This window comes from Ictidomys tridecemlineatus, unplaced genomic scaffold (genome assembly GCF_052094955.1).
Source record: "Ictidomys tridecemlineatus isolate mIctTri1 unplaced genomic scaffold, mIctTri1.hap1 Scaffold_4241, whole genome shotgun sequence".
NCBI classification, from domain to species: domain Eukaryota; kingdom Metazoa; phylum Chordata; class Mammalia; order Rodentia; family Sciuridae; genus Ictidomys; species Ictidomys tridecemlineatus.
The window spans coordinates 1-24,042 of record NW_027522750.1 but is presented as its reverse complement, the minus strand read 5'-3'; the positions used below and the strand labels follow the sequence as shown (position 1 = coordinate 24,042).

The 24,042-nt window shown below is 44.5% G+C and overlaps 1 pseudogene; it reads right to left on the bottom strand.

Moving 5' to 3' along the window:
* Window positions 1-340: 340 nt before the first annotated feature.
* On the bottom strand, window positions 341-18,365 carry LOC144373557 (hexokinase-2-like; annotated as a pseudogene).
* Between the last annotated feature and the right edge of the window lie 5,677 nt (window positions 18,366-24,042).

The following is a 24,042-nucleotide window of genomic DNA, read 5'->3' as shown; positions in this document are numbered from 1 at the left end:
CTCCCATGGTCTCAACACTTTGTTAAAAACAATAGGAACTAATTTAAATTTTTCCTTTATCATTGGCTCTATTATTCTCTTAGCCTTGATCTTTTTCCTTTCTCAGTTATTGTCAAGCAATTTTCCACAGAGATGTGGAATTCCAGGAGGAGGGAGGGGTGCTAAGGATTATTATTATTTTTTTAAGTTGTTTGAGAACCAATGGGAATGGTTGTGACCAGTATGAACAGTCCTGGCTTCTGTATCTCAGGAAGGCCAAGACTTGGGCACAAAACTTTACAGTTAATGTAAAAAAAAATCCCAATCCAACGGGGTCCTCTCTGCCAAGGAAAAGCTGAGGGGACTGTGTTTCTAACACAAAAAGATGACTCCTTATAATTTAAAACAGGGAATAGGGGGAAGCAGAGAAGTCCCTTCCGAATTCGGGGGTTCTATCGCTGACAAGCCTCACGGGTGCGACAGGACACGGCAGTGATGAGCGCGGCCCCCTTCCTGCTGCCGTCCTCTGACTCCAGGAAGGACACTTCACATTTAGGGGCCAGGTCCTTCACAGTCTCATGCATGACTTTGGCAAAACTGGAAAAAGGGAGAGAAAGACAAAAGAACAAAGCACTTTAATAATGACAGATTTGTGTGCTCAGAGGTGAGAAGTAATGTTGGCAACACACAAGTAATTAAGAGGAGGAGCACAACAGCTACACTGTGGGTCTATTTATTTGTACCAGAAAATTAAGCCTGGGAGATGCTAATAATCTGTCCAAGTTCAATATCACAGTGTACCCATTTAGCTCTTAGCTCAAGGGAGCTAAGATTTCACTCTAGAAAAAATGCCTTGGAATTCTGGTGAACTGTGCTCTTAAAATGAATCAGTGAAAGAAGTTCAACAGTCCTGTGAGCCACCTATGAGTCTTGCAGAAGTGTGTAACCTCCTCTGCAGGGGAGGACCAAATCCTGTGCATGTGGTTTCTATATTTTCCAAGGGTTATTACTTCACATCAGACCTACACTGACTCCAAAATGCCACTGAAGGCAAGAGGGGCAGATGTATAGGGTTTCTGTTAGGACATTACAGAGATCACAGATCATCTTCCTATGGGACTGGAAAAAGAGACAGTCACCATCCAACCCATCCCAATCCAAGAGGGTCAGGATGCCCTCTCATCTGTGAAGCTTAGGATGCCCAGTCCCAGGGTCGGGAGCTAGGTTTCCATCCCTGCTACAGTTTGGATCTAAATGTCCCTCATGTAAGAGGTGGGAGGTTTTTAGGTCACTGGGGCTATGCCCTTGGAGGGAATTGCGGGACTCTGGTCTTCCTTTTTCTTTCTTTTCCACTTTCCAGTCACAAGGTGAGCAGTTTGGCTCCACACACACTCCTGCCATCATGTGCTACTTTTCCACAGGCTCCAAAGCAGCAGGGCCAACCAGTCTTGGACTGAAACTTCTGAAACTGTGAGCCAAAATAACCCTTTCCTCTTTATAAGTTGATTATCACATGTATTTTTTGACAGGAAGAGAAAGCTGAATAAAAGTCCCTTTCCCAACCCTCATCTGGAGCCAAGACTCCTATTTTTACAATGAGACTTATCACTGAGGAGAGGGACGTGGATTTTTGGAGGTCCCTCCCCCTCTTTTCACTAATAGTGCAGACTCAAAGAGCCTCTTAGGTCATTAAAATAAATGTGGTGACAGCTCAACTCATTATATCATAATAGCTAAACTATGGAACCAACCTAGGTGCCCTTCAATTGATGAATGAATAAAAAAATGTGATTGATATTAAGAAAATACATATACATATATGAATATTACTCAGTCTTAAAGATAAATGATGGTATTTGCTTGTAAATGGATGGCGCTGGAGAATAAGCTAAGCAAAATAAGTCAATCCCAAAAAACCAAAGGCTGGTGATTTTTCTGATATGTGCATGCTAATTCACAATAAGGGGGTTGGTTATGGGGACAGAAAGAATAGTAGAATGAATCAGACATTACTACTCTATGTACATATATAACTATAAAACCAGTGGGATTCTACCTCATGTGCATCCAGAAGGATGAAAAATTATGCTCCAACTATGTGTGATGTATCAAATTGCATTCTACTGTCCTGTATAAATTAAAATAAAAATTGAAAAAAATCAAGTAGCTGCTATGTAGATAGTGTATAATACTGTCCAAATATATTGAAACTATGTTTATAAATAAAAATGTTGATATAAACATTTTGATTTAGGAAAAAAATACACAAATGTATTTGTGGGAGAGGTGGTCACAGTTTAATCCAGGATTCTCCACCCTCACTTCACCCCGTGGGTACTGTGCAGGCTGGGCACTGCTCTACTCCTTTAGCTTTTAGCTTAAAGGCTTTCAGAAGAGAGTATATGGGCTACTTCCTCACTTCAAAATAAATTATACAAATAGACAAGTGAGAGAAGACAGAAGCAAAATGGTAATAAGAAGGGAGAAAGGAGAAGACAAGGGAAACAAGGAATACAGTTGAAAGAAAGGGGAACTTGATATTTCCATATTGAGGGCACAGCAAAGGGCCAGGCAGCAATCCCTTTCAGTGTCACAGGCCATAGGGTCTGTCTGTGTCTACTCCTCATGGGTAGTATGAAAGCGGCCATCGACAGCACATAAACACATGAGTGCCACTCTCTTCCAATAAAACTTGATTTACATGAGCAATCATGGCTATTGATTGCCAATTCCCTGACCTAGATCATAGGGGGAGAATCTTGCTTGAGTTCCAGCATGTTTGCTAGAACATTCACAGCAGCACTGTTTGTAATATGAGTCAAAATCTAGAAATAATCCACATAGTACACACTTGGGAGGCTGAGGCAGGAGTATTGCTCAAGACCCAGCAGTTTGAGACCCTGGACAACATAGCAAGACCCCATCTCCAAAATAAATAAACAAACCATAAATGCTGTGTGAGAAAAGCCAGTCACAGAAGAAGCCATGTGATTCTATTCATGGCAAGTTCAAAAATCATGCTCAATTTCTAGTATATGTTTACTAAACAATATAGATGTGTAACATAGAGACTCGGGGAAAAAAAAGCAAGAGACTGAGTTGGGGCAGCCCTTATTTCTAGCAGAGTAGGGAGAGGGTGCAATTGCAGGGCCGGGTGGGGGGCAACACATGTCCAATACTGAACACAGGCTTGATTCTGGTTCTGATTACTGATCTCCAAATTACAAACATTAAAAACAACTATTTAATAATAATTTTCTATAAAGTTAAAAGGGGAATGGGGACAAAGACAAAGCGATAAAGGTCTGGGGTCAGGAACTCACTGAGGATGTAGAGGGTCCCATCCACACCCACTATGACTTTGAGGGTGTCCAGCCCACGGTTTTCCTGTATCTTGTCCACAAAGACAGCCATGCCTGAACGACAGAGCTGGGCTGCCCGCCATGCCACCACGGTGCACACCTCCTTGACGATGATGCTGTCGTCACAGGTGCTCTCGAGGCCCAAGTGGTGCAGGATGGCACGGACTTGCAGCAGGGCCAGGCAGTCTCTGGGGTGGAAGGGAGACGGTGAGTGGTCAGTCAAGAGCAGAGAGGGCTGGAGACCCCTCTCTGGTTGGCTCTTTTATCCTGAGAGTGACAGGAAATTTTAAAAGAAGGTCCTCATTCTACTTTGTGCAGGGAAGGTAGAACACTGTCACTACAAAACATATCCAAAACCAAAAGAACTTCATTGTCTACTCATTTGGAAATAATAAAGACAGTGGCCATGCTGGCATGTGGCATTTCTAGCTGTAGAACACGTTTATGTCCCTTCTCTCATTGCTGTCCCTGGGTCTTCAGGAAAAGCATTAACTCACTAGCATTACACTCCTGCTTGATTTCCATTCCCCACACTGGGTAGTCTGCATTCTGCTTGTGTCCTTTTTATGAAATAGATGCACATAAAATTGTAGTAAGAAAATAAACCCTATTTTATAAAGAAAACTATTTTAGAGACCTGGAATCATCTCCTCAACCATCAACTGAGCAGACTCTATTCACTGGTGCAGATGCCCTTGGGGCCCACTCAGGTCAGTTACCCAGTTCCTGGTCTATGCTTTGAGAGTAACCATAGCATTAATTATTTAAGGGCTCTGAAATTCACCATTCTAATTTGGAATAGAGTTTTCTGCCATTAGACCAGAGGACAGAGGCTTCAGTCTAACAAGACACAGCATAGCATGATTCTGCCCTGCCTGATGTTTACTTAGTCCTTGATAGAGTGAAGCCTGTCCTCTTTAATCAATCCTCATTGCCTGATTGTTGCAGCCAGCAGTGAAGGAGAATCCCCAAGCCAAGCATGGATGCTTCATCACATTATTTTCCTCTGCACATTTTAATTTACATCCTATAATGGGGTATCTTTCTTGTTCTATTTGACCTAAATATACAACAATATCCCTGTTCATGTCCCCATGTCATGCTCAGCACCATCTTTCATGTGTGAGCCACTAGACTGACTTGTGTGAGCCCTGCTCTGATCTCACTTGAGCTGTGAAATCCTTCAGCTTGTCTGTCCATGAGAAATACATAGGACATGACCGCATCCTCCTCCAAACCCTAAATCAACTCTCACCTCTCAATCTGAGACAAGAACTTTGTTTCAAAGATTCCCCTTGTCTTGAGCTGCTCTGAGATGCGGCCGCGGAAGAGCAGCCCACGCTTGGTGAAATCGATAAGGATGTTACGGACAATCTCGCCCAAGTACATGCCACTGATCAACTTCTCAAACTTGTAATTCATGGAGGTTAAATAGGAAGGTGGTGTGATGTGTTGAGACAGAACGGAAAGTGGAGGACAGCATGGCAGGAAAGGAATGCCACTTAATTCACTTGAGCAGGATTCCTAGTGTCCTCTCACACTGATCCTCCACCTTCAGCAAAACTGAGCATGTGCTGTCTGCTCACACCCTCCCCTCACCCGACCACCATCACCACCACCACTCATGGAGCTTTGTGATGCTGGCCCTTGAGCAGTTCTGGCAAGAGAGGGTGCTTGACGCTGGATGGCTGGGGGAGGAAGAAAGGATTTGCTCCTGTGTGGGTGCCCCAGCAATGCTGTTTTACCCTTGCAGCAGCAGTGGTCCACTCATCATTTTTCCCTCACAGACTCAGCCCTAGGTTTTGATCCCACCCCCACCTCCGCTTTCCCGAGCCTCGAGGTGGAAGCAGCTTCCTCATGTTTACTAACTCAGAACTTTCTAAGAAACCCATTGTCATCTCAAGATAATAAGCTTCCTTGCAAATGCTATGGTGGAGTCTCCGATAACTTATTGCTGTCCAGTTCTGGAATACAAGGCCCTCACCTAGTTGGGTGCCTACCTCTGTTTGCCCAGGTTGAGCGAAAGATCATCCACAGCCTTGTCAAATTCCGTGTGGAAGTCGTCCAGGCATCCATTGCCCTAAAGCCCCCCCCACTCTATGTTGACGCACATCTGCCCCTCTTCTCCATCCACCAGCTCCACGTTTCACATCTCCTCAATGTAGCAGGCGTTGCTACCCATGCCTGCCAATCACAGGGACACCAGGTCTCACTCAGCTCCAGCCTCCCACCCATCCAAGGCTGTACCCCCCGCCCCTGTGGGGAGGATGGTTGATAATGTTACCAACAATGAGGCCAACCTCACAGTGAGGGTCTTCATAGCCACAGGTCATCATAGTTCCAACTGTGTCATTAACCATAGCCACCACATCCAGGTCAAACTCCTAAGAAGGCAGAAGCAGATGCCTAGTCCACAAGTGAACCCCAACATTCTCCCTTCAGACATTTGCAAGGACACTTACATGTATATAAAATACATCTCAAATGCTGTGGCTCACTCCCTTATTTCATACTAGGCTCGCTCAAGGCTTGCATGAAGACTTCCTTATTGTGCTGCTATTAAGATTGCTACTTCCCTGCTCACTTTATCTGCTCTCCTTGTCCAACTTCATTTATCTTAGCCCTTAATAACAGTTGCCATTGGATTATGGGTTTATGTTTGAGAACAAACGTTCTTTTTTGTTTTGTTTTGTTTTGTTTTGCTGTCATTCCTGAATCCCCACACCCAGAACAGAGCTTTATGCACAGTGGACACTCAACCATTGCTGAGCTGAGTGATTACATCAATTTTCCTGCCAGCCAAAGCAACTGCACTCAATGTTGGCCCTCACAGATCACTTCAAGCATCAAGGAATCAATGCATGGGGTCTCCTTTACCTCTCGCCTGTGGATCACTTCCTTCAGCAGGGTGACCATGTCCTCACCCTCGCATCCAGATGCCTTGAAGCCTTTGGTCCACTTAAGGAGGATACTCTAAAAAGCACAGAGAAGACCTCAGAGAAGGGCTGCTGGGTCATTTCTGGGCTCTCAATCTTTTAAACTAGACAGATTCCCTGGAGTAACTAGCCATCTCACCTACCAGTGATCCTCAATCTAAGGTTGTTCCTAAGGTTGCTGCTTGGATTTACTGAGTACTTTCTGTACACCAATGCTGGTGCATGATATATGCTACACCATTTAATCCCCACAGCCATCTTTGGAGAACATTTATTATGATCACACCCACCTTTTACAGGTAACCCAGGCACCCAGGTGACTTGCCTAGGCCTAGTTTGAAGCTAAAAGCAGGACTCACCTCCAGACCTGCTGACTCCAATTAATGGCTCATAAGCACTGTGCAAATGTCCCAATACATGTTTCCTTTACTGGGCAAAGCAGTTTTGCCCTGTACCTGTCCTTCACTTAAATCAGAAGGGTCAGTACATCTCTTAATTTTTCATACTTCCGTATCCAGTGAACGAGTACCTGGACACAGCTGGGGAAGTGTCTAGGCCTCACATTTCTTAGTGAGAAAGCTCTCTAAGGCTTCTCAGAGTCCTCTGTGGGCCCATCTTTAATGTGGCCCTTGACCATGTCACAGGGCCATCTGGAAGTAAATGCCCGGTGGCTTTGCACGTGGGAGAAATCTTTGTTCACTGGAGCCCTCTGTGCTGCCAAACACCAGGAACCAGTGTCAGCAGTCCCAGATCCATTTCCCAAGAGGCTGGACCCATCAGTGGACTGTGTGCTCACTACCTCCCACTTGCATGGTGTCCCCAGGCCTTGCTTGGTGGTTCATGCCCATCACCTTGGCATCTCATCCACCTGGATGTGTCACACCATGAACAGATCCCAAGAGACTCAGAAGAACAAAGCGCATTCCTGTGGAGCCTTGGTTTACACACTCACATCCAGACAAGGGTGTGCTCACCTCCACCCATCTCTCTCATCTGCACATTAGCTTCATATCTCTGGCAAAAGTTTGACGCGTTAAAATTTATAGAATGTCCAAGTAATATCACTTCAGGTAATCCTTATAAAAAGACACCAACAGGCCCCAGCAGCTGGGGAGACTTGCCCAAGGCCAGTGGCGAGTAAGTACAGCCAGAGGCCCTCAGGCCTCCTGAGCACCTGCTAATACCTCATCATCAGGATGACCTCAACAGCTAACAGATAGAATCGTCTTTCCCTTTGTTTGCTGTTCATTTTTATGATCCTAGACATAACATGTGCTCTTTACAGAAAATTGGAACATACAGATTAAGATCCAGCAGGATGACTGTTCTATTCAGATAAACTACTTCTATTCAGATAAAAACAGTTATCATACCCAATAAAATATATAAATACATGGTATGAAAAGATAGTGTCTGTTTAAAATAAAATAAAATAAAAATTTGTAGAAAAGTCTGGAAGGACCTTGTTGGAATGTTATTTTTACTTTTCTATTAATCATTTTTTCTTCTTTTCTATATAATATAGATATTATAATTCTCAAAAATTTAAGAATAAATAAATAAAACCTCTCCCCATCAAGTCATTCTTCTAATTTGCTCCAAGTACTCCTCACCTCCTCCAGGACTGCACTCAGATTATCACCTCACTGCGTCTTCAGAGCTGTAGTATCCCATTGCCATGGTCCAAACAGCAGCTCTTACTTTCCTGAGCTTGCTTCAACAGCCCAGTTTGGAAGCATCTAAGGCAGGAACCATGCCTTTTGCACCTGGAAACTGCATCCACAGCACCATAACCCTGCAGCATGCATGCAAGTTTCTACATGACTGGCTATGTCAGAGAGGAACCACTGTTCAAATAAAAATACTCTAATATCGAAGCCATCAGCCCAGATCCCAGCATTGCCTACTCAGCTGTCCTCCATCTCTTTATGTACTCTTATCCAGAACATCTGGGAACACCAGATCTTCAATTCCTCTTTCATTCATCCAAGGCAAGTTGAACAGGAATGAGAGGCAAAAGTGAGTCTAGAAAGACCAGAGCATCCACATTTACAGGAGACAAAATAAAAATGCCTGAGCCTGTAAAGCCTCAGGAGCAGGAGAGAGAATTTGAGCTCATGGGCTCAAGACATCAGAAAAACAGAATTCAAATAGTGGCTTGGCTACTCCCAAGCTAGATGACCTGGAGCAAGGCACCAAGTACCTAAGTAGACCTTATCTTCTTTATTGAAAATTAGGCATATGAACACTTAACATAGATGGTTGCTGTGAGGATTGAATGAGATAATGCACATGGGAAGCTAAATGTATAATGTGGCATACAAATAAGTGCTTAAAATATGTGAGTTTCATGTTTTGTTTTAGCATCACCATCATCATTCTTCCAAAGAAAGTTGGATCCTAACTAACCCATTTAACCTTCACCAGCCTCAACCAACTTATTCTTATCAATGGGCCCTTACTCCCCAAGGGTCACTAGTGCCCTTCTTTCACTCATTAAGGTCAATAAAGCCCATAGGAGAGCCCTGTGGGAAGGCACTGTTACCTCATCCAAGCTGTTCTGCTGGCAGGGGAAAGAGAAGTTGAAACCCAGAGGCAGAGACACACCCTTCATGCCCATGTGCTCCAGAAAGTTAGTGATGCATTGGATGATGTGGTCAAAGAGCTGTGGGGAGAAGTTGGAGCACTAAGAAAGAGGCCCTGGCCTAGATGGGCTACCCCCAACAAGACCTCAGTAGGAGCTCAAGGTTTCTATCCAGAAGAAATGAAAGCTCAGGCCCAAACCCAGAGAGCAGCCTGGGCCTGGGGCGCACCAACCTTCTCCAGGTCCATGGGTGAACAAGGAAAGAGCTGTCATTGAAAGCAAGAAGCTTCCTGGGCCCTCCTGGAGGCTCCATGCTGCTCATCTCCTCGCCTGTGCCATGCATGACCTCCCGTGGGATGGATTAGATCTTGTTGTGCATCTCTACTCCTCACTGCTTCCCATTTCACACATGCACTAGCAGGACCTGGAAATTGGTTCCTACAAGGTCCAAGGCCAAGAAGTCCCCTTTCTCTGGAAAACAAATCCAAGGAGGTAATGAGCTGGGGTGACAAAGAGTGACAGTTTATGTACCTTCCCCTGACAGGGCCCACTCTACAGCTTCGGCAGCCTCAGGGGGTGATGGAGTGTGAGCTCTATTTAATGATGAAGAAAAAAAGATACCCCAGGATGAGATCTCTGCTGGCTCCTTAGTGACTTTCAAATGAGTCCACATGCTGGGGGCCCAGAAGTCAAAGTGAGCACTGCAGAGCTCTGGGGATGCTGATAGAGTACATTTAAAACTATCTAAATATGCTATTTGTGCCAAATCAAATACCACCTTAGGTTAGATTCCAGACTAGAGAAGGAAAAAGAGAGTGTAATTCTTTAAAAGAATTAGAAGGAAAATCTTTTAAAATGAGAAAAACTTCCACCATTAGGCAATTTCAGTGTGCCACAAGCCTCACACACAGTCCCCATCCAACACTTAGGCCATCCTAAGGGATACAGTTCATTCCTTTCTTATGGATGATCAAAATCTGGCTGAGATGGACAACATTACTTATGTAGAATCACATCATTAGAAAAAGGGAGAAGGATCAAACCCTAGTCTCTGGAACCTATACTAACTGCTACATTGGCCTGCTCAGCAATCATTTTCTCTGATTTGGGAAAAGACCTTGATTTATTAGGTTACAAGACCTACAAGAGGGTTTATAGTGATAAACTCAACTCTTCCAGGGTAGTGCAAATCAGTCATGAATGCTGTACAGACCAATGGGCATAGCTGTGTGCTGATAAATCTTTATTAGTAAAAGCAGGTAGTACAGTATACTGACCCTTGAACCAGACCAAGTAATGGTTGTGAGCAGTGGCTCTGGTACCTAAATTCCTGGATTTGAATCCCAGCTCTGACTTTTGCTAGTAGCGTGAACTTGGGCAAGTTTCTTAACTTCTCAGGCCTCTGTTTTTTGCCACATACAGCAGTTGGTTAATACACAAAAGTAACTACTAATCTTTAATAGCTAACAAATGTTAAATAAATTAATAGGCATTAAGTGTGTTGATACATAGTAGGTACCAGTAAGTACTGTTTGATTTTAGCTGAGGTATGTCTGGTTGACTCTAGTATTATAGTAATATAGCTTCAAAAACAGGTGGCAGTTCAAATGTCCAAGTCTAATGCTAACGGACCTCCCCAATCATCGATGCTAGGACAAAGGCCTGCCAGGAGAGCATCTCTGCTGCATACCTATGCCATCGGGGGTATCACACACGTAGGTGGGCAGCATCTTCACAGGGGAGATGGAGTGTGTCTCCTTGTTCATACCTCGCTCCATTTGAAGCTCCATCCTCCTCTTGACCTCCAGCAACTGCTCATGGCTCAGTTTTAGAGGCTCCAGGGTCTTCTGGTGGGCTCTTTGTTGATCAGCCAGTCGGTAAGCCATCGCAGTCACCATGGCTGCCCCTTTGCTGCTGCCACCCTCAGAGCCGAGGAAGTGAATGACACAGTCAGGCAACAGCCGACTTACAGCCTTGTGAAGACGCTTGGCAAAACTGTAGCCGCCCAGGTGAGATAAGAGACAGGTGTCCACAGTTAAGGTCAGTGGTATAAATGGTTGCACAATGGCTCACTGCTTCAGCCCAAAAGTTGGGCCTGCAAGAGCAGAGGCTGCCCTCAGCCTTCTCCCTCCACATTTTCCCATGTTAGGAATCCCTGTATAAAACCTCAGATGACCGCCCTGGTGGGGTTTATCCCCCACTGAAAGGAAAGGACACTTCTTGCAAAACACTGTTCCCTATGTGCAGTCACAAAAAATCTCCTCTGCCCAGGAGATTGCAATCAGCCTCTGCAGTCTAATAGAATCAGGTGGCTCTAACATTACCCATTTTTCATGTTCCATAACTCATTTTATTTGAAGATGTAACTTCTTCTGCACTCTCACCTCTCTTTTGCCAATTTCTTCCAACCATCTCAAGGTATCTGAACAGCTAAAGATAACATGTTATGTTTGGCAAGAAACTCTCCAGGTGCTGACTGCTTTGAGGTATCGCTCTGGTACTCCAAGTGTGGTCCATGAGCCAACTGCCTCATTGGAGGCTGTGAGATTCAGGATCTCAGGCTCACCTCAGACCTTCTGACTCAGAATCTGCCTCTTAAGATCCCCATGTGATTCATGTGCACATTAACTAAAGTTTGGGAGGCACTGAGCTAGGAGATTAGGGGACCTCAGAGCTGAGACCTTCCACAGTGACCAGCTCAGTTAATGATGCCATATTGACCTGGCACTCATGTTAGGAGAAATTAAATGAGTGCAACAAGAGGCATCTTCCAGGTCCCAACTGAAACTTGAATATCTGGATATATATAACCCAAGGGATCAAAACATGCAGCATGGCATCAATTCAATACCCAAATCAGAGGCTGGTAACCCCCAGGACTGAGGTGGTCCCTGGCAGAATACATAGCACATATAAGAACCACCAAGAATCATAAGAGTAAAGAATGAAACTCTGTCTTATAAAGAAGAGGGTGGCCAAGAAGAGTACCCAGCATGCAGGGGAGCTCTGAGTCATCATCAGCCTTCAGAAATCACCTCCACCCACACCAGGAATGATATCCTCCAGTAGCCACTTGCTCCATTGGGAACTATAATTCTACAAAGACCCCCGACACCTTGGGATGAAAAACAGAGCTGCCCGATGGAGTCACCAGGTCCCAGGTACTCTGGGACCTCCTTCACTCCTGGGCCCAACATGCTGACTCACTGAAGGTGTTTCTTGTAGACGGAGCCATCAATCCCAAAGGTGGAGCGCACCCTATCCTCACCCTTGCTCTCCTTGATATGCTGCAGCACAGCAGCCAGGGTGGCTGCACACAGGTTGGTTGAGCGTGTGGACACAATCTGGCAGATCCCTTGAGTGGCCACACAGTCCTCCTGCAATGGATTCAGACCCAGCCACACCATCACCTGGTAGGCCTTCCGGATGCCATCCTTATCGCTGGGAATGAGAAAGATAGTGTGTGTGCACTTGTCTTACCCACTGTGGCCAACAGGAGGAGGGTGTGGGTTGGCAAGGAAGCCCATCAGCTCCAGCAAACCCCATCTATCAGTGAGGACACAATTTCTCTTATGACCTTGCTACCTGTTTGTGAGCAGGGTGGGGACAACAAGGAGGGAATACAATGCAACATCGTCACCTTGAGGTATCTTTCCCAGACATCACATACACTCTCTCTCTCTCTCTCTCTCTCTCTCTCTCTCTCTCTCTCTCTCTCTCTCTCTCTCACTCACTCACACACACTCACATACAGTGCTAACCTGGCTCATTTTCCCCCCAGTAAGTAAAACCAGTATTTCTTTTCTGTGTGCTAATATGAAGATAAGACCTGGTTCATGGACCTTCTGCACTCTTTTCATTTGCCATTTACTTGTCTTAGGGTAAACAGACAGAATCTCTGCCTCTATAAACAGTCACCTCTAAACATGTGCCAGCTGTGCTGCCCATCTGTTCTCTCTAAAGCAGCCAGAGTTTGTCTGTGTCTGAAGATGGTGGGAAAAGGTAGGTGATTTGACACCATAAGTGCCCTTCTCAGGGGAGCCAAATGCCTCACTATATTGAGTACTATCATCCCCTTGGGGTGTAGCAAGTTTAGCCACTGTTTAAAGGTTCCACTCAGAACAAAGTCCTTGGAATGCTTTCACTGCTCCTTTTGGCACTGAAATCACCTCCTCTCTCTACCTGGTTCCTCAACTAATAGGACCCCCTCTATTCACATGAGGAAATAGCAATAATGGAAAACTAGCCCCAGCTATCAGGATACTATGGGCCATCCTCACTCCCACCCCCGGGCTGGACTAAGAGTGGGTAAATATATCTGTGGGCATCCAAGCACCTATTTTTCTGTTTTGAAGTAGGGCTCAGGGTAGTCCCTTTTGAGAACTGCTGATAAGAAAAGACATGTCAGAAATTCAGGAGAAGAACAAGGAGATAGATGCAAACAAGTGTTAAGGTGCCCCCATTAATGCCTCCAGGATTTAACCCAGGGCAACAGCCCAAGTCCCTGCATGCGCAGGCCAACTGTTTCTAGAACCCTGAGTCACTTCATTAGCATCACCCTCAAAATCCACAGGAGCACAGACAAGTAAGTAGAGTGAATTCACAGACCCACCATGGGTAACCTTCAAGACCCTATTGTGGCCAGGTGACATGGAAAATGCCTATAATCCCAGCAGCTTGAGAGCCTGAGGCAGAAGGATCATGATTTCAAACCCAGCCTGAGCAACTTAGTGAGGCTCTAAGCAACTCAGCGAGACCTTATCTCTAAACAAAATATTTTAAAAAGAACTAGGGATGTGGCTCAGTGGTTAAGCACCCCTGAGTTCAATCCCCAGTATCACCCCCCCCAAAAAAAAGGCAATCATGTGGACCTCCTGCTCAAAGAGTCAAAAGCCAATGCCTCATCCATGTTCTCCAAATGCCTCTCCCCATAACCAGACACTCGGTTATGGGGAGAGGCATTGGGACCAGAAACTTACTCTTCAATATCTGAGACATCTTTGGTTTCAAAGCTGCCTGTGGTGAGCAGTTCTGGGCTGAGCTTCCCCTGGAACAGCAGCTCTTCCTTGGCCATCTTCACCAGGATGAGCCTTACCAGCTCCCCCATGTACATCCCACTGATCATCTTCTCAAACCTGCAGGGAAATACAGACCAAAGCAATAATACCCCCCCACCGTCCATGAATGCACAACTTTCCTAGGGAGGCAAGACACAAATATGTGAGATTCAGCATGCTTTAGAGGACAGTATGATTAAGGATTAACTTTTTCAGGTGTGTGTCAACCTGACAGCTGGGGGGCTGCAGGAACTGCGGGATTAGGACTGACCCTCAGGCTGGTGAGTCTTGAACAATGGGAAAAAACAGGATTTAAACAGATGAAACAACCAAGTGTATAGAACATTCTGGACAGACTGAATTTTAGGTAATTTAATTTTGTGTAGGAGAATGTTTTTTAAAATTTCTTCTCTCAAAAATAAAAGCTTCTTTGAAATAGAATCTCACGTAGAGACCCAATATTTTTTTTCAAGAGGAAAAAAAATTCAACCTGATTAAACATAGGCACAAGCCTCTTTAAGGCAATTTGTGGATTCCTGAGAAAATGGTGGGGTGGGGAGACAAGTTGGGGCAGGAAGATAGAGAGGCAAGATTACAAAACCAAATTAGAACAGCTCTCAAAGAGTCTGGGGGTAAACACAATGGAAGTTTCGGAGCAGGCTGGTGATAGAAGAAACATGTTTTAGAAAGGCAGAGATCAGCTCCCAACCTGAGGCAGTTTGGTAATTTAATTTTGCAGCACTAGGTGACACTGTTTTCTTTAGTAGTCTTTCCAGTGACGACTATGTGGCAGAGGAAACTCAATCTCTTTTGGGCAAAGAAGACCCATTGGTCTCTCAGAAAGCCTCTGGGTCTTAGAGAGAGGAGGCTCCTAGGGCTACTGGTACTGTCTAGGACTGGCTTCAGTGACAAGGAGGCCCAGAGCAGGGGTGTGGAAGGGACTTGGACATTACCTACAAAGAGACAACTTAGGCCAAGTCGGAAAGCATTGGAGCTAAGGGACAGGTGGCAGCATTTGTTCCGAGCACAAGGCACATTGAAAATGTCAAAGCACCAACATGGGCACCTGCCTTGGGAGTAACCTGGCTTCAACAGTGAGGATTCCACATCTTCACATGTGAAGCTGGTTGTATAGAAGCTAAGGGAAACACCCCCAGGGCAAGCGGGTCTCTACAGTGTGATGTCATCGCTCATGATTTTGGGGCTACCTCAGCTGACAATTTGAAAGATGACTTCCCAATCTTTTTTTTTTTAATGGATAAACCAGGAATATGCTGTCAAGATCTGGTGGGGAATTTTGTCTTTTGATACTTCAAAGGGTACAGGGCTCTTTGGAATGACATGGGCATGTCTCATTAATGGAGGCAGGCATTGAGTGAGTGACTTCTCAGCTCATAAACCTCTGGCCACCTATGGCAGACACAACCGGTATGTTCCTAAGTTCAGGTAAATGGACTCACATTTCAACACGTAAAAAAAAAAAAAAAAAAAAAAAAAAAAAAAAAAAAAAAAAAAAAAGCTTATGACTTAATGAAACCAAGCTTTGAGGAAGAAAGGACTCCCCAGTAAAGCAAAAGGCTGCCCACCACTGACCTGGTATATAGGGCTAGTTTTCCTTTCTAAATAGAGATCTGTGCGAAAAGACTTCCCAAAACAGTCCCAACACCAAGAAGACCATAGAGATGCTGCATTGCTCAAAATGTTTTGTAACTATGTTTAGTGCTTGTAGCAATCCAGTCTCAACATCTTCAGAGACATTTGGCAAACGTGAGAATGAAATAAGGTTGTGTAAGAGTCGAAAATAACATAAAACCAACTCTGACCTGGCTGGAGTGTAGAAGATTCAGGTCACAAAATGCTGGGGCCTTTTATCCGATCTACTTCGAGATTATGGTTGGGCCACAGACCAGGGGTGGAGCCCAAAAAGGCTTCTGAGAAGCCAGCCTTTCCATAAGCCTTCATCAGTCTGCAACTGAAGCAGGAGGCCCTGGGACTCTGTGGGTTGGCAGTGAGCAGCGATATGATATAGCCTGGTCCTTTGTGGGGTGCAGTGGTTGAGAGCTACTAAGGGGCTTTTAAGAACTAGGATATGGCCTTCCAAAGTGAATGTGTTGAAGGATGATTGGGTTTATCACTCACGCTGGTTTTAGAGCCCTCTCAGCAATTTATATTCCCAAATGTTCCCATAATTGGTGGGTACCTTGGCAAACTTTGGGGGACAAAGTAAGACTATAGAGATGACCTGAAAACAAATGCCCTGTCCCTGAGCAGCCCCAACCTCAGTTCCCAACACACACCCCCAACCCCTCCCCCCAAAGGCCCACTCACAGTTGCTTCCCAGGGTTCAGTGAGCCCATGTCCATCTCTCGGTCAAACTCCGTGCAGATGTCATTGAGCACGCCATCGTCCCCAAAGGCCCCCCACTCCATGTTGATACACATACGCCCCTCGTCGCCCTCCACAATGTCGATGTGGCACATTTCCTCCATGTAGCAGGCATTGCTGCCAGTGCCTGACCAAAGCAAAGAACTGCTCAAGCACCTCCCTATGCATCCCTCCCCTGCCCCCATCTTCCTATCACGCTACTGTCCAAGGCTGCTCCATATTAGGATCCCTTCCTGCAGACTCCTGGACTACCCAATATATGATCCAGAACTCTACTACCCCCAGCTCCACAAGCCTTGGCTTGGCCCTCCAAAGACACTACATTGTTATCTTCAAATATAACCCAGTCTACAGGTCACTCCCTTCTTTTCAGCCCACTCCCCCAACTGCACATCCGGCTCTCATACCCAGAGCTCACTCACCCACAATGAGACCAATCTCACAGTCTGGTCATCATAACCACAAGTCATCATGATCCCAACCATGTCATTCACCACAGCCACAATGTCAATATCAAAGTCCTGTATGAATGAAATGGAGGGTTATGACCTTCACCATCACATAAGGGATGGATACAGGATGTGAAGATGGAAAAAGAGCAGCAAGACACACAGCTCAAGTGCAACAGGCTTACTAACCCAACTCAGAGCCAAGGAAGGTGCAAGCTGGAAAGCTAGATCCACACCCAGGTGAACATCGGGCAACTCACTCCCACCCTGCTTGTTCTCATTGTGGAGAACCATTTTCCTGACACCAGCCCTGTGGTCTAGTTTGTAGCCATTACTGCACTAAGAAAAGTCAATCTTGTTGGCTTCTTCTACTTCTCTTTCTTCTCCCTCTCACCTCCCCTCTTCTTCCTTCTCTCTCCCTTTTTCTTTTTCTCTCTCTCCCTCCCACTCCTATGACAGAACTTTATCTTGTCCACTCTCGGCCCCATTGTACTGTCATGTCACCATTATGCCAACTTCCTTACTTGAAATGATATGAAGTCTTCTTCAGGACTGAAGGTTTTTTCTTGCACCAAGACTAAGATTACTTTCCACCATGTTAATCTCAAAACCCCAAAGGCATCTGATCATATATAAAATTACTGTGTAATAGCAGAGAAGAAGAATACCTCCCCTTAAGCTCTACAAAAGCTTCTCAGGCTGAGTTTGAGCACAGACTTCAGGGTGAATCCCAAAGGGCCTGCACACCTGAGGTCCCACCAATCCACACTCACCCCTCTCTGCTGGATGGCCTTCCAGATCAGAGCCACCACGTTTTGCCTTTCACACCACTGGACTTGAAGCCCTTGGTCCATGAGACCAGGAAACTCTACTACAAAAAAACTAAGGAATGAATATTGATTTTCTACAATTTAAACACAGGCCACATTTTGGCAGGCATCATTAGTAGAGCTCTCTGATGCCCAGCTAAAGTCATGATTGAATTTGTAGACTGTCTCCTGACTAGCGGAGGAAAAAGAAACTCAGGATCCTCCCAGGTTCAGGAAAGATCAAATGAGTGATTCCTTCAGGATTTACTACCTCTAAGAAATAGAAGGAGCAAACTTTAGACTTGCCAAAATAAGATATGTATATCCTTGAATCATTAACTCATGAAGCAACCTTCTTCCAAGACCTTTCATCAAAACACTCAGGATCAAAAGAGTTCCTAGCTTTTCATTCCTGTCGCCCTGGGTGGGATTGGGACACTGTGCAATAGGTGTGAAATGCAGAGTAACAAAGAGCACCCACCTCCCCGATACTTTTTCACCCCTCAACACCTCCACACACGCACAGTCACCTGGAGCCCAGAACTCTAAATACTGAATCCTTAGCTATAAAATCCCTCAGTGCTACTGCCGACACCACAGCAACAGATGGCCACCACGGCGTTCTTCCCAGTCCTCCCAGCTCCAGAAGCGAAGCAATGCAGCAAGTCTTCTGAAGAACCCATCTTACTTCATCTAGTTTACTCTGGTGGCAGGTGAATGAGAAGGTAAAGCCCAATGGGAGCTTCTTGTCTTTAATTTGGAGCTTATCCATGAAGTTGGCCAGGCATTCAGCACTGTGGTCAAATAGCTAAGGACACATGATACAGGAAGATGAGCAGGCAGAATGGCAAAGAAATTAAGACCTTGGGCTCACAAAGGAATTAGTTGAATTTGTACCAGATCCTCTTACTCTCTGAGTCTTCATTTGTTTTTCATCGAAGAAATGGGAATGGTAACTAGACTGCCCATAAAAAGTTCCCCAAATGATTAAAAGAGTCAGTTCATACAAGGGCTTAATACTAGTTAGTACTCATTAAAAGCTGTCTTCCATTTAGACTATTTATCTAAACATCTGTCAAAATAACCCTGAGAGGAAGGGGTAAATCGTGGCCAAAGTTATCAGAATGTCCTCGCACGCCCTACAAATAGGACATCCCTTGGTGGCCCTGGCAGACCCCCCAGACACAAATTCCTAGCCAATTATCTTACCAGAAAGGAAAGTTCACCTCACCATCAGGTAGTACTTCAGCATCCCTGTTTCTTGTGACTGGGGGAGTGGTGGAACATTCTGTGTTGGCATTCTATGAACCAACTTAGCAAAAATGAGTAACTTTTTTCTATTTTTTCCTCTTTTCTAGAAAACTAATCACCTAGGGGCAATCCAAAGAAGTTATCTTTGTTTTCTACTTTCAAAAACGGAATACTCAGTTCTCTCTGAAGAGCAACAAAGAATAGGGTTTTGTTGGTGGGCACTCTCACAACTGTGATCACACTGAGCAGGACCCACAGCTCCTCAGCCCTGGAGAAAGCTGCATTCACAATGAGCCAGGTTTTTAATCAGCCCCCCAAAAAGCCCCCTGACTTCCTTCTTGGCCATTCAGCACCCTCAAAGAGAAGTTGGTGACCTCCAGATGCTGAAAGGATGAGGCCAGAGAGGTCCTCCCCACCCAACATTCCTACCTCCACTCAGCCTCCATGTGTAGACATTCATACTTGTCCTGCACCGCACCCACCTTCATCTGGGGATGCAGCAAGTGGATCTCATCTGACTTCATGTGCTTTAGCCTCAGTCCATAGCACTCAGCCAGCTGGATGTTGGGCCAAATCCACCCACTTAGCAGGATGGAGGTGATGATCTCCTGCAGAGAGGGACACAACTCAGGGGTGTTCCTTGCTGGGCTCCCCAGGGTGTGATTCTCTAGGGTGGGATTCTACCTTAATGATGTACTTGTTTCTGATTTCCTGGCACTTAGTGCAAGATGTGGTACACAGTGAGCTGTATGTTGTGAATGAACAAATGCTGTTCATTTAGTCAAAATGAGACAGAACTGAGGAGACAGCACAGGTGCTGTGCTTCTGCACTGCATTCCAGTTGAACCAGTTAATACTCACTGAGCACCTGCCATGTCAAAAGCACCTTCTTAATTGTTCCCAAGTTCACCATCCTTACTGAGTACTGGACCAGGCACTGCTAAATACTTTACACACACATGATTTCACTAAATCTGTACAACATGGGGAAACAATCAGGTGTCACTGTCCTTGTGTGACAAAGAGGAAACTGATGTAGGTTACACAAGCCATGGCATTAGGCTCGGATTTTTTAACCCTGGCCTGCTGGACTCTAGATTTCTACCAGGCCAAGCTGATTCACTGGGATGATGGAGAGGGCAATACAGAAGGACAAGACTCACCTCAAGGGAGCAAGTGGTACAGTCCCTAAGATGGGTGGTCATAGGAAATGAAGATATGACAAGAAAGGTGGCCTCTAGTTAACTGGGCCACTTACCCACAGCCTGATGTCCTAGCTTCCTGGCCAGAACCAGAGCTGGATTGACAGGAGGGCCACTTGGGCAGCTGGCTGCCTGGATGTGAACCTCTGAGGCCTTGCCTTGTTCTGACATCACTTTTGCAACATTTTTGCTCAAGCCTCTCATGTGGTTCCACACATAATGGGTGATTGGAGCCCACTCTTGACAGCAGAGAGATGGCTCAGATGCAAACTTGGAAGCCCACAGGCACTGACCTATCCTGTTGGATGGCTTGGCAGTGTGAGAGATGGATCGATGCCCAGGCAGTTGCTGTTCTGACCAGGAAGAGCAGAGGCATTTTATTATTTAGATTTCATGATTTTTTGTTATTTTTTACCATGCCTCCCAAGAAGTTCTCTAATTTAGTAAATGAAATGCAGCTAATCTCTTAATTGGAACAAAAAGAAGGAGATATGACATCTTTTTTCTCAGAAGAAAATCTGTTTCTTTCTATCTCCACTAGGAGAATGTTAAACTAATATTAAAATAATATGACTATGAAGGAATGCCCAGTTGTTCATTTGCCCGAGCACACACGTGTCTGGATCCAGCTACCTCCTACCAGGATGCTAGAAGACCCTCAGCCTAAAACCTCCCTTTCCCCTCAGAGAAAGTTGACTACTGCAGAGAAGTTGACTACTGCTCTGTGAGAGAGCTGGGGAAACTGAGGCACAGCATGCACATGTCATCAGTTGTAACAAATCAGTATGGGAATCAATTGAGGCTCAATGTGGAAGAGGGCTCTGCGAGAGGGATGTGGGTAAGAGGATGTGAAGTAGACAGTTTCGTCACTCTCCACCAACTTATACCACTCATCTGTACCACTCTGTCCACAAGGTCCTCATGATATGATACCCAACCCCTTTTCCCTCCTGAGCCCCACCCGGAGTTCCCACTTCAGGTATTTAAAGTGAAAGCATTTCCTCTCCCCAGTTAAAACCTATTAGGGTAATGTCTAATTTCATTAGGGCTGGGCCCCCTGTGCTGTTTATTATTGAAAATCTTTAACATATGTAAGGTAAACAGAAGAGCATAATAGCTTCCCTTGTACACACAACCCAGCCTCAGCAATGACCAACATTCTGCCCCTCCTGCTTCATCTGTGCCACCCCATACTATCCAACTGTGACTCAACTATTAATTTATTTTGTGGTTCTTCTTTTAAGGTAAAACTTATATAAATTAAAATGCACAAATTTTAACGGTATGATTTTGACACATGAATGCACCTGTGAAACCCACACACCAATTAAGAAAGGCAGTTGTCCAGATCCCTGGAAAGTTCTCTCTTCTCCCTCCTCAGTCATTCCTCGTGGCTCACTCCCACCTCTCCCTCCCAGGAACCACCCCCTCCAGAACTTCACATAAGCAGGATCATTTCATAGGTGCCATTCTTTTGTGTCTGGCCCCGTTTTTTTCACCGAGGACAATATCTGAAATTCCCCCACATTGTTGTATATATCATTAATGTGTTTCTTTTTATTAATGGGTGATGTTCTACCTTATAAAGAAAACACAATGTGTTTATTTAGCCCCCTAGTCTTGGAAATAGGGGCTATTTCTAATTTTGACCATTATGAATTAAGCTACTGTGAAAACTAATTTACAAGTATTTTTGTGTGTAGATGTTGTGATGGCCTTTGAATAGACATGAAGGAGAAGAATTATTAGGTCAGTGTATGTGTGGCCTTACGAGAAACTGCCATGCTTGTTCCAATTTTGTATTTCCATCATGACATGAGGCTTCTGTTACCCTGCACCTTCTCCAACATTGGGTGCTGTCAATCTTTCTAATATGTGTCATCTCAGTAGGGAAACTGAGGCACAGCATGCATGTATTAGCAGATCAGTGTGGGAACCACTTGAGGGGCAGGGCTAGTAGTATATTATTGTGCCTTTATCTGCATCTTCCGATGACTAACGACATTGATCACATTTTTATGTGTGTATTGGCCATTCACACTCCTTCTTTGTGAAGTGTCTGTTCAAGTCTTCTGCTCTTTTTTCTATGTTGTGTTTTTGTGATTGAGTTTTAGGAGATATTTATACATTTTAGCTAAAAGTACTTTGTATGGTCTGTTTTACTAATATCTTCTCCAGATCTGTAATCATTTCCATATTAGTTTCTCGGTATCTATACTTTATCAAAAATTCCTTTTATGGTTAATGCTTTCTGCATCCTAAGAAATCTTCACCTGCCTCCAGGTCATGAAGATATACTGTGTCTTCTTTTATAAGAGTCATAGTTTTGGAGCAGTGTAGAGCGCTCACCTAGCATAGGTGAGGCACTGGGTTTGATCCTCAGCACCACATAAAAATAAATAAATAAGAATAAAGGCATTGTGTCCACCTACAACTAAAAATATTTTAAAAAAAGATTCATAGATTTAATATTTACTTTTAGGTCTTTGATGCATTTTAAATGAATGTTTCGGTGTGGTGTGAGGCAGGGATAAAACACTTGTTCATATAGTTCTACAGTCATTTGCATTGGTTGTTAACTTTCCTTTCCAAATGTGTGGTTTTCCTGTCTTTGTAAAAGATCAGTTGGCTATCTAAGTTTTGGTCTATTTCTGAATTCTGACTCCTTTCTATTGATCTTTCTTCACACCTCGCTGATACCATAAATGTACACATCACTGTAGTTTTAGGGATCTTAAAGTCAAATGGGATAAATCTTCTGTTTTTTTCCCAAGATTATTGGTTTTTTAGATCTTCACATGTTCATATTGATTTTAAAAACAGCTTTCCCTGTTCTTTTCCAGAACTTTGTAGCATTATTATGATTGGGACTTTGTTAAATCTCTAGTTTAATGGGGTGGGGACACAGGGATGAATCTCTTAACAGTACTGAGTCTTCCAATTCTGAACATGGTATCTCTCTGTTTCTTTAGATTTTCTTTAGTTTCTTTAAGTCATGCTTTATAGTTTCCAGTTATAGGCTTTAGTCCTAAGTGGCTGGTGTATTTTGATGCTTTTTAAATTGGGATTTTTAAAAGTCGATTATTCATTTTGCTCACCCTTTCTGTGACTCCCTTCTTGCTGCTCTGCTGGGCCCCAGGTTCTAACCTCTTATGCCTCGTGTTAGCAAGGCTGCTGCTTTCTGCCTGTGCCCCTCCCAGACTGGACAGTGTCCTCCAAAAAAAAAGCCAGGCACTCCCACTTATTCATCACAGTCCATGTCACAAGAGCAGATGTCCTTCTTAGTCACTGCTTGCTGTAGGCACTCTTCAGTCCTTAGAGATGGCTTTAAAATTTTGTCCTGGTTTTATCATTGTTACCTGCAGGAAGATGAGTCCAACCAAGCTATTTCACTGTTTTTGAAATCTCTGTGCTATTTTATGAACAAATATGTGTCCTCTGCAAATTGAAGAGGCCTGGGAAGCTGAGAGCTCCTTTTAAATCACTAACACCAGACAGCAACATAGCAACTGTCAGGAATACATTCCCTGGTGCCAGTCTAGCAGTGCCCAACCACTCACCAGTACCCAGCTAGATGTCCTTGGATAACACTGATGCTCTCTGGAGTCCGTTTTTGTTTATTTATTTATTTTTATTTTTTTTTGTTTTTAAATCTAGAATATGGGGAAAATGACAGTATTTGGTATGGTTTTGTGAGAATTAAATTAGTTAGAACTCTTTAGACTATCACTTGACTCAAGGTAAATACTAAAAACACAAACAAATGAAACATTGTTTAACAACAACCTCATGCAAAGTCTGGTGCTTCATAAACTAGATTGGGAAAAAAAATTAGGAGCCTCCAGTTCTACTCCTCTTTTTCTTTTCTTTTTCCTTCCCTAGGAGGTGGTGGCATGGCCAAAGGTAAAAGTGGTGAGGCTGAGGGCCCAGTGCAGAGTCAGCTCATGATTAGGAGATTGGCTCCACACAGAGGGCTGAACAAAGATGATGAGGATGCTGGGAAACTTTTACTGCTGGAAGGAGTACAC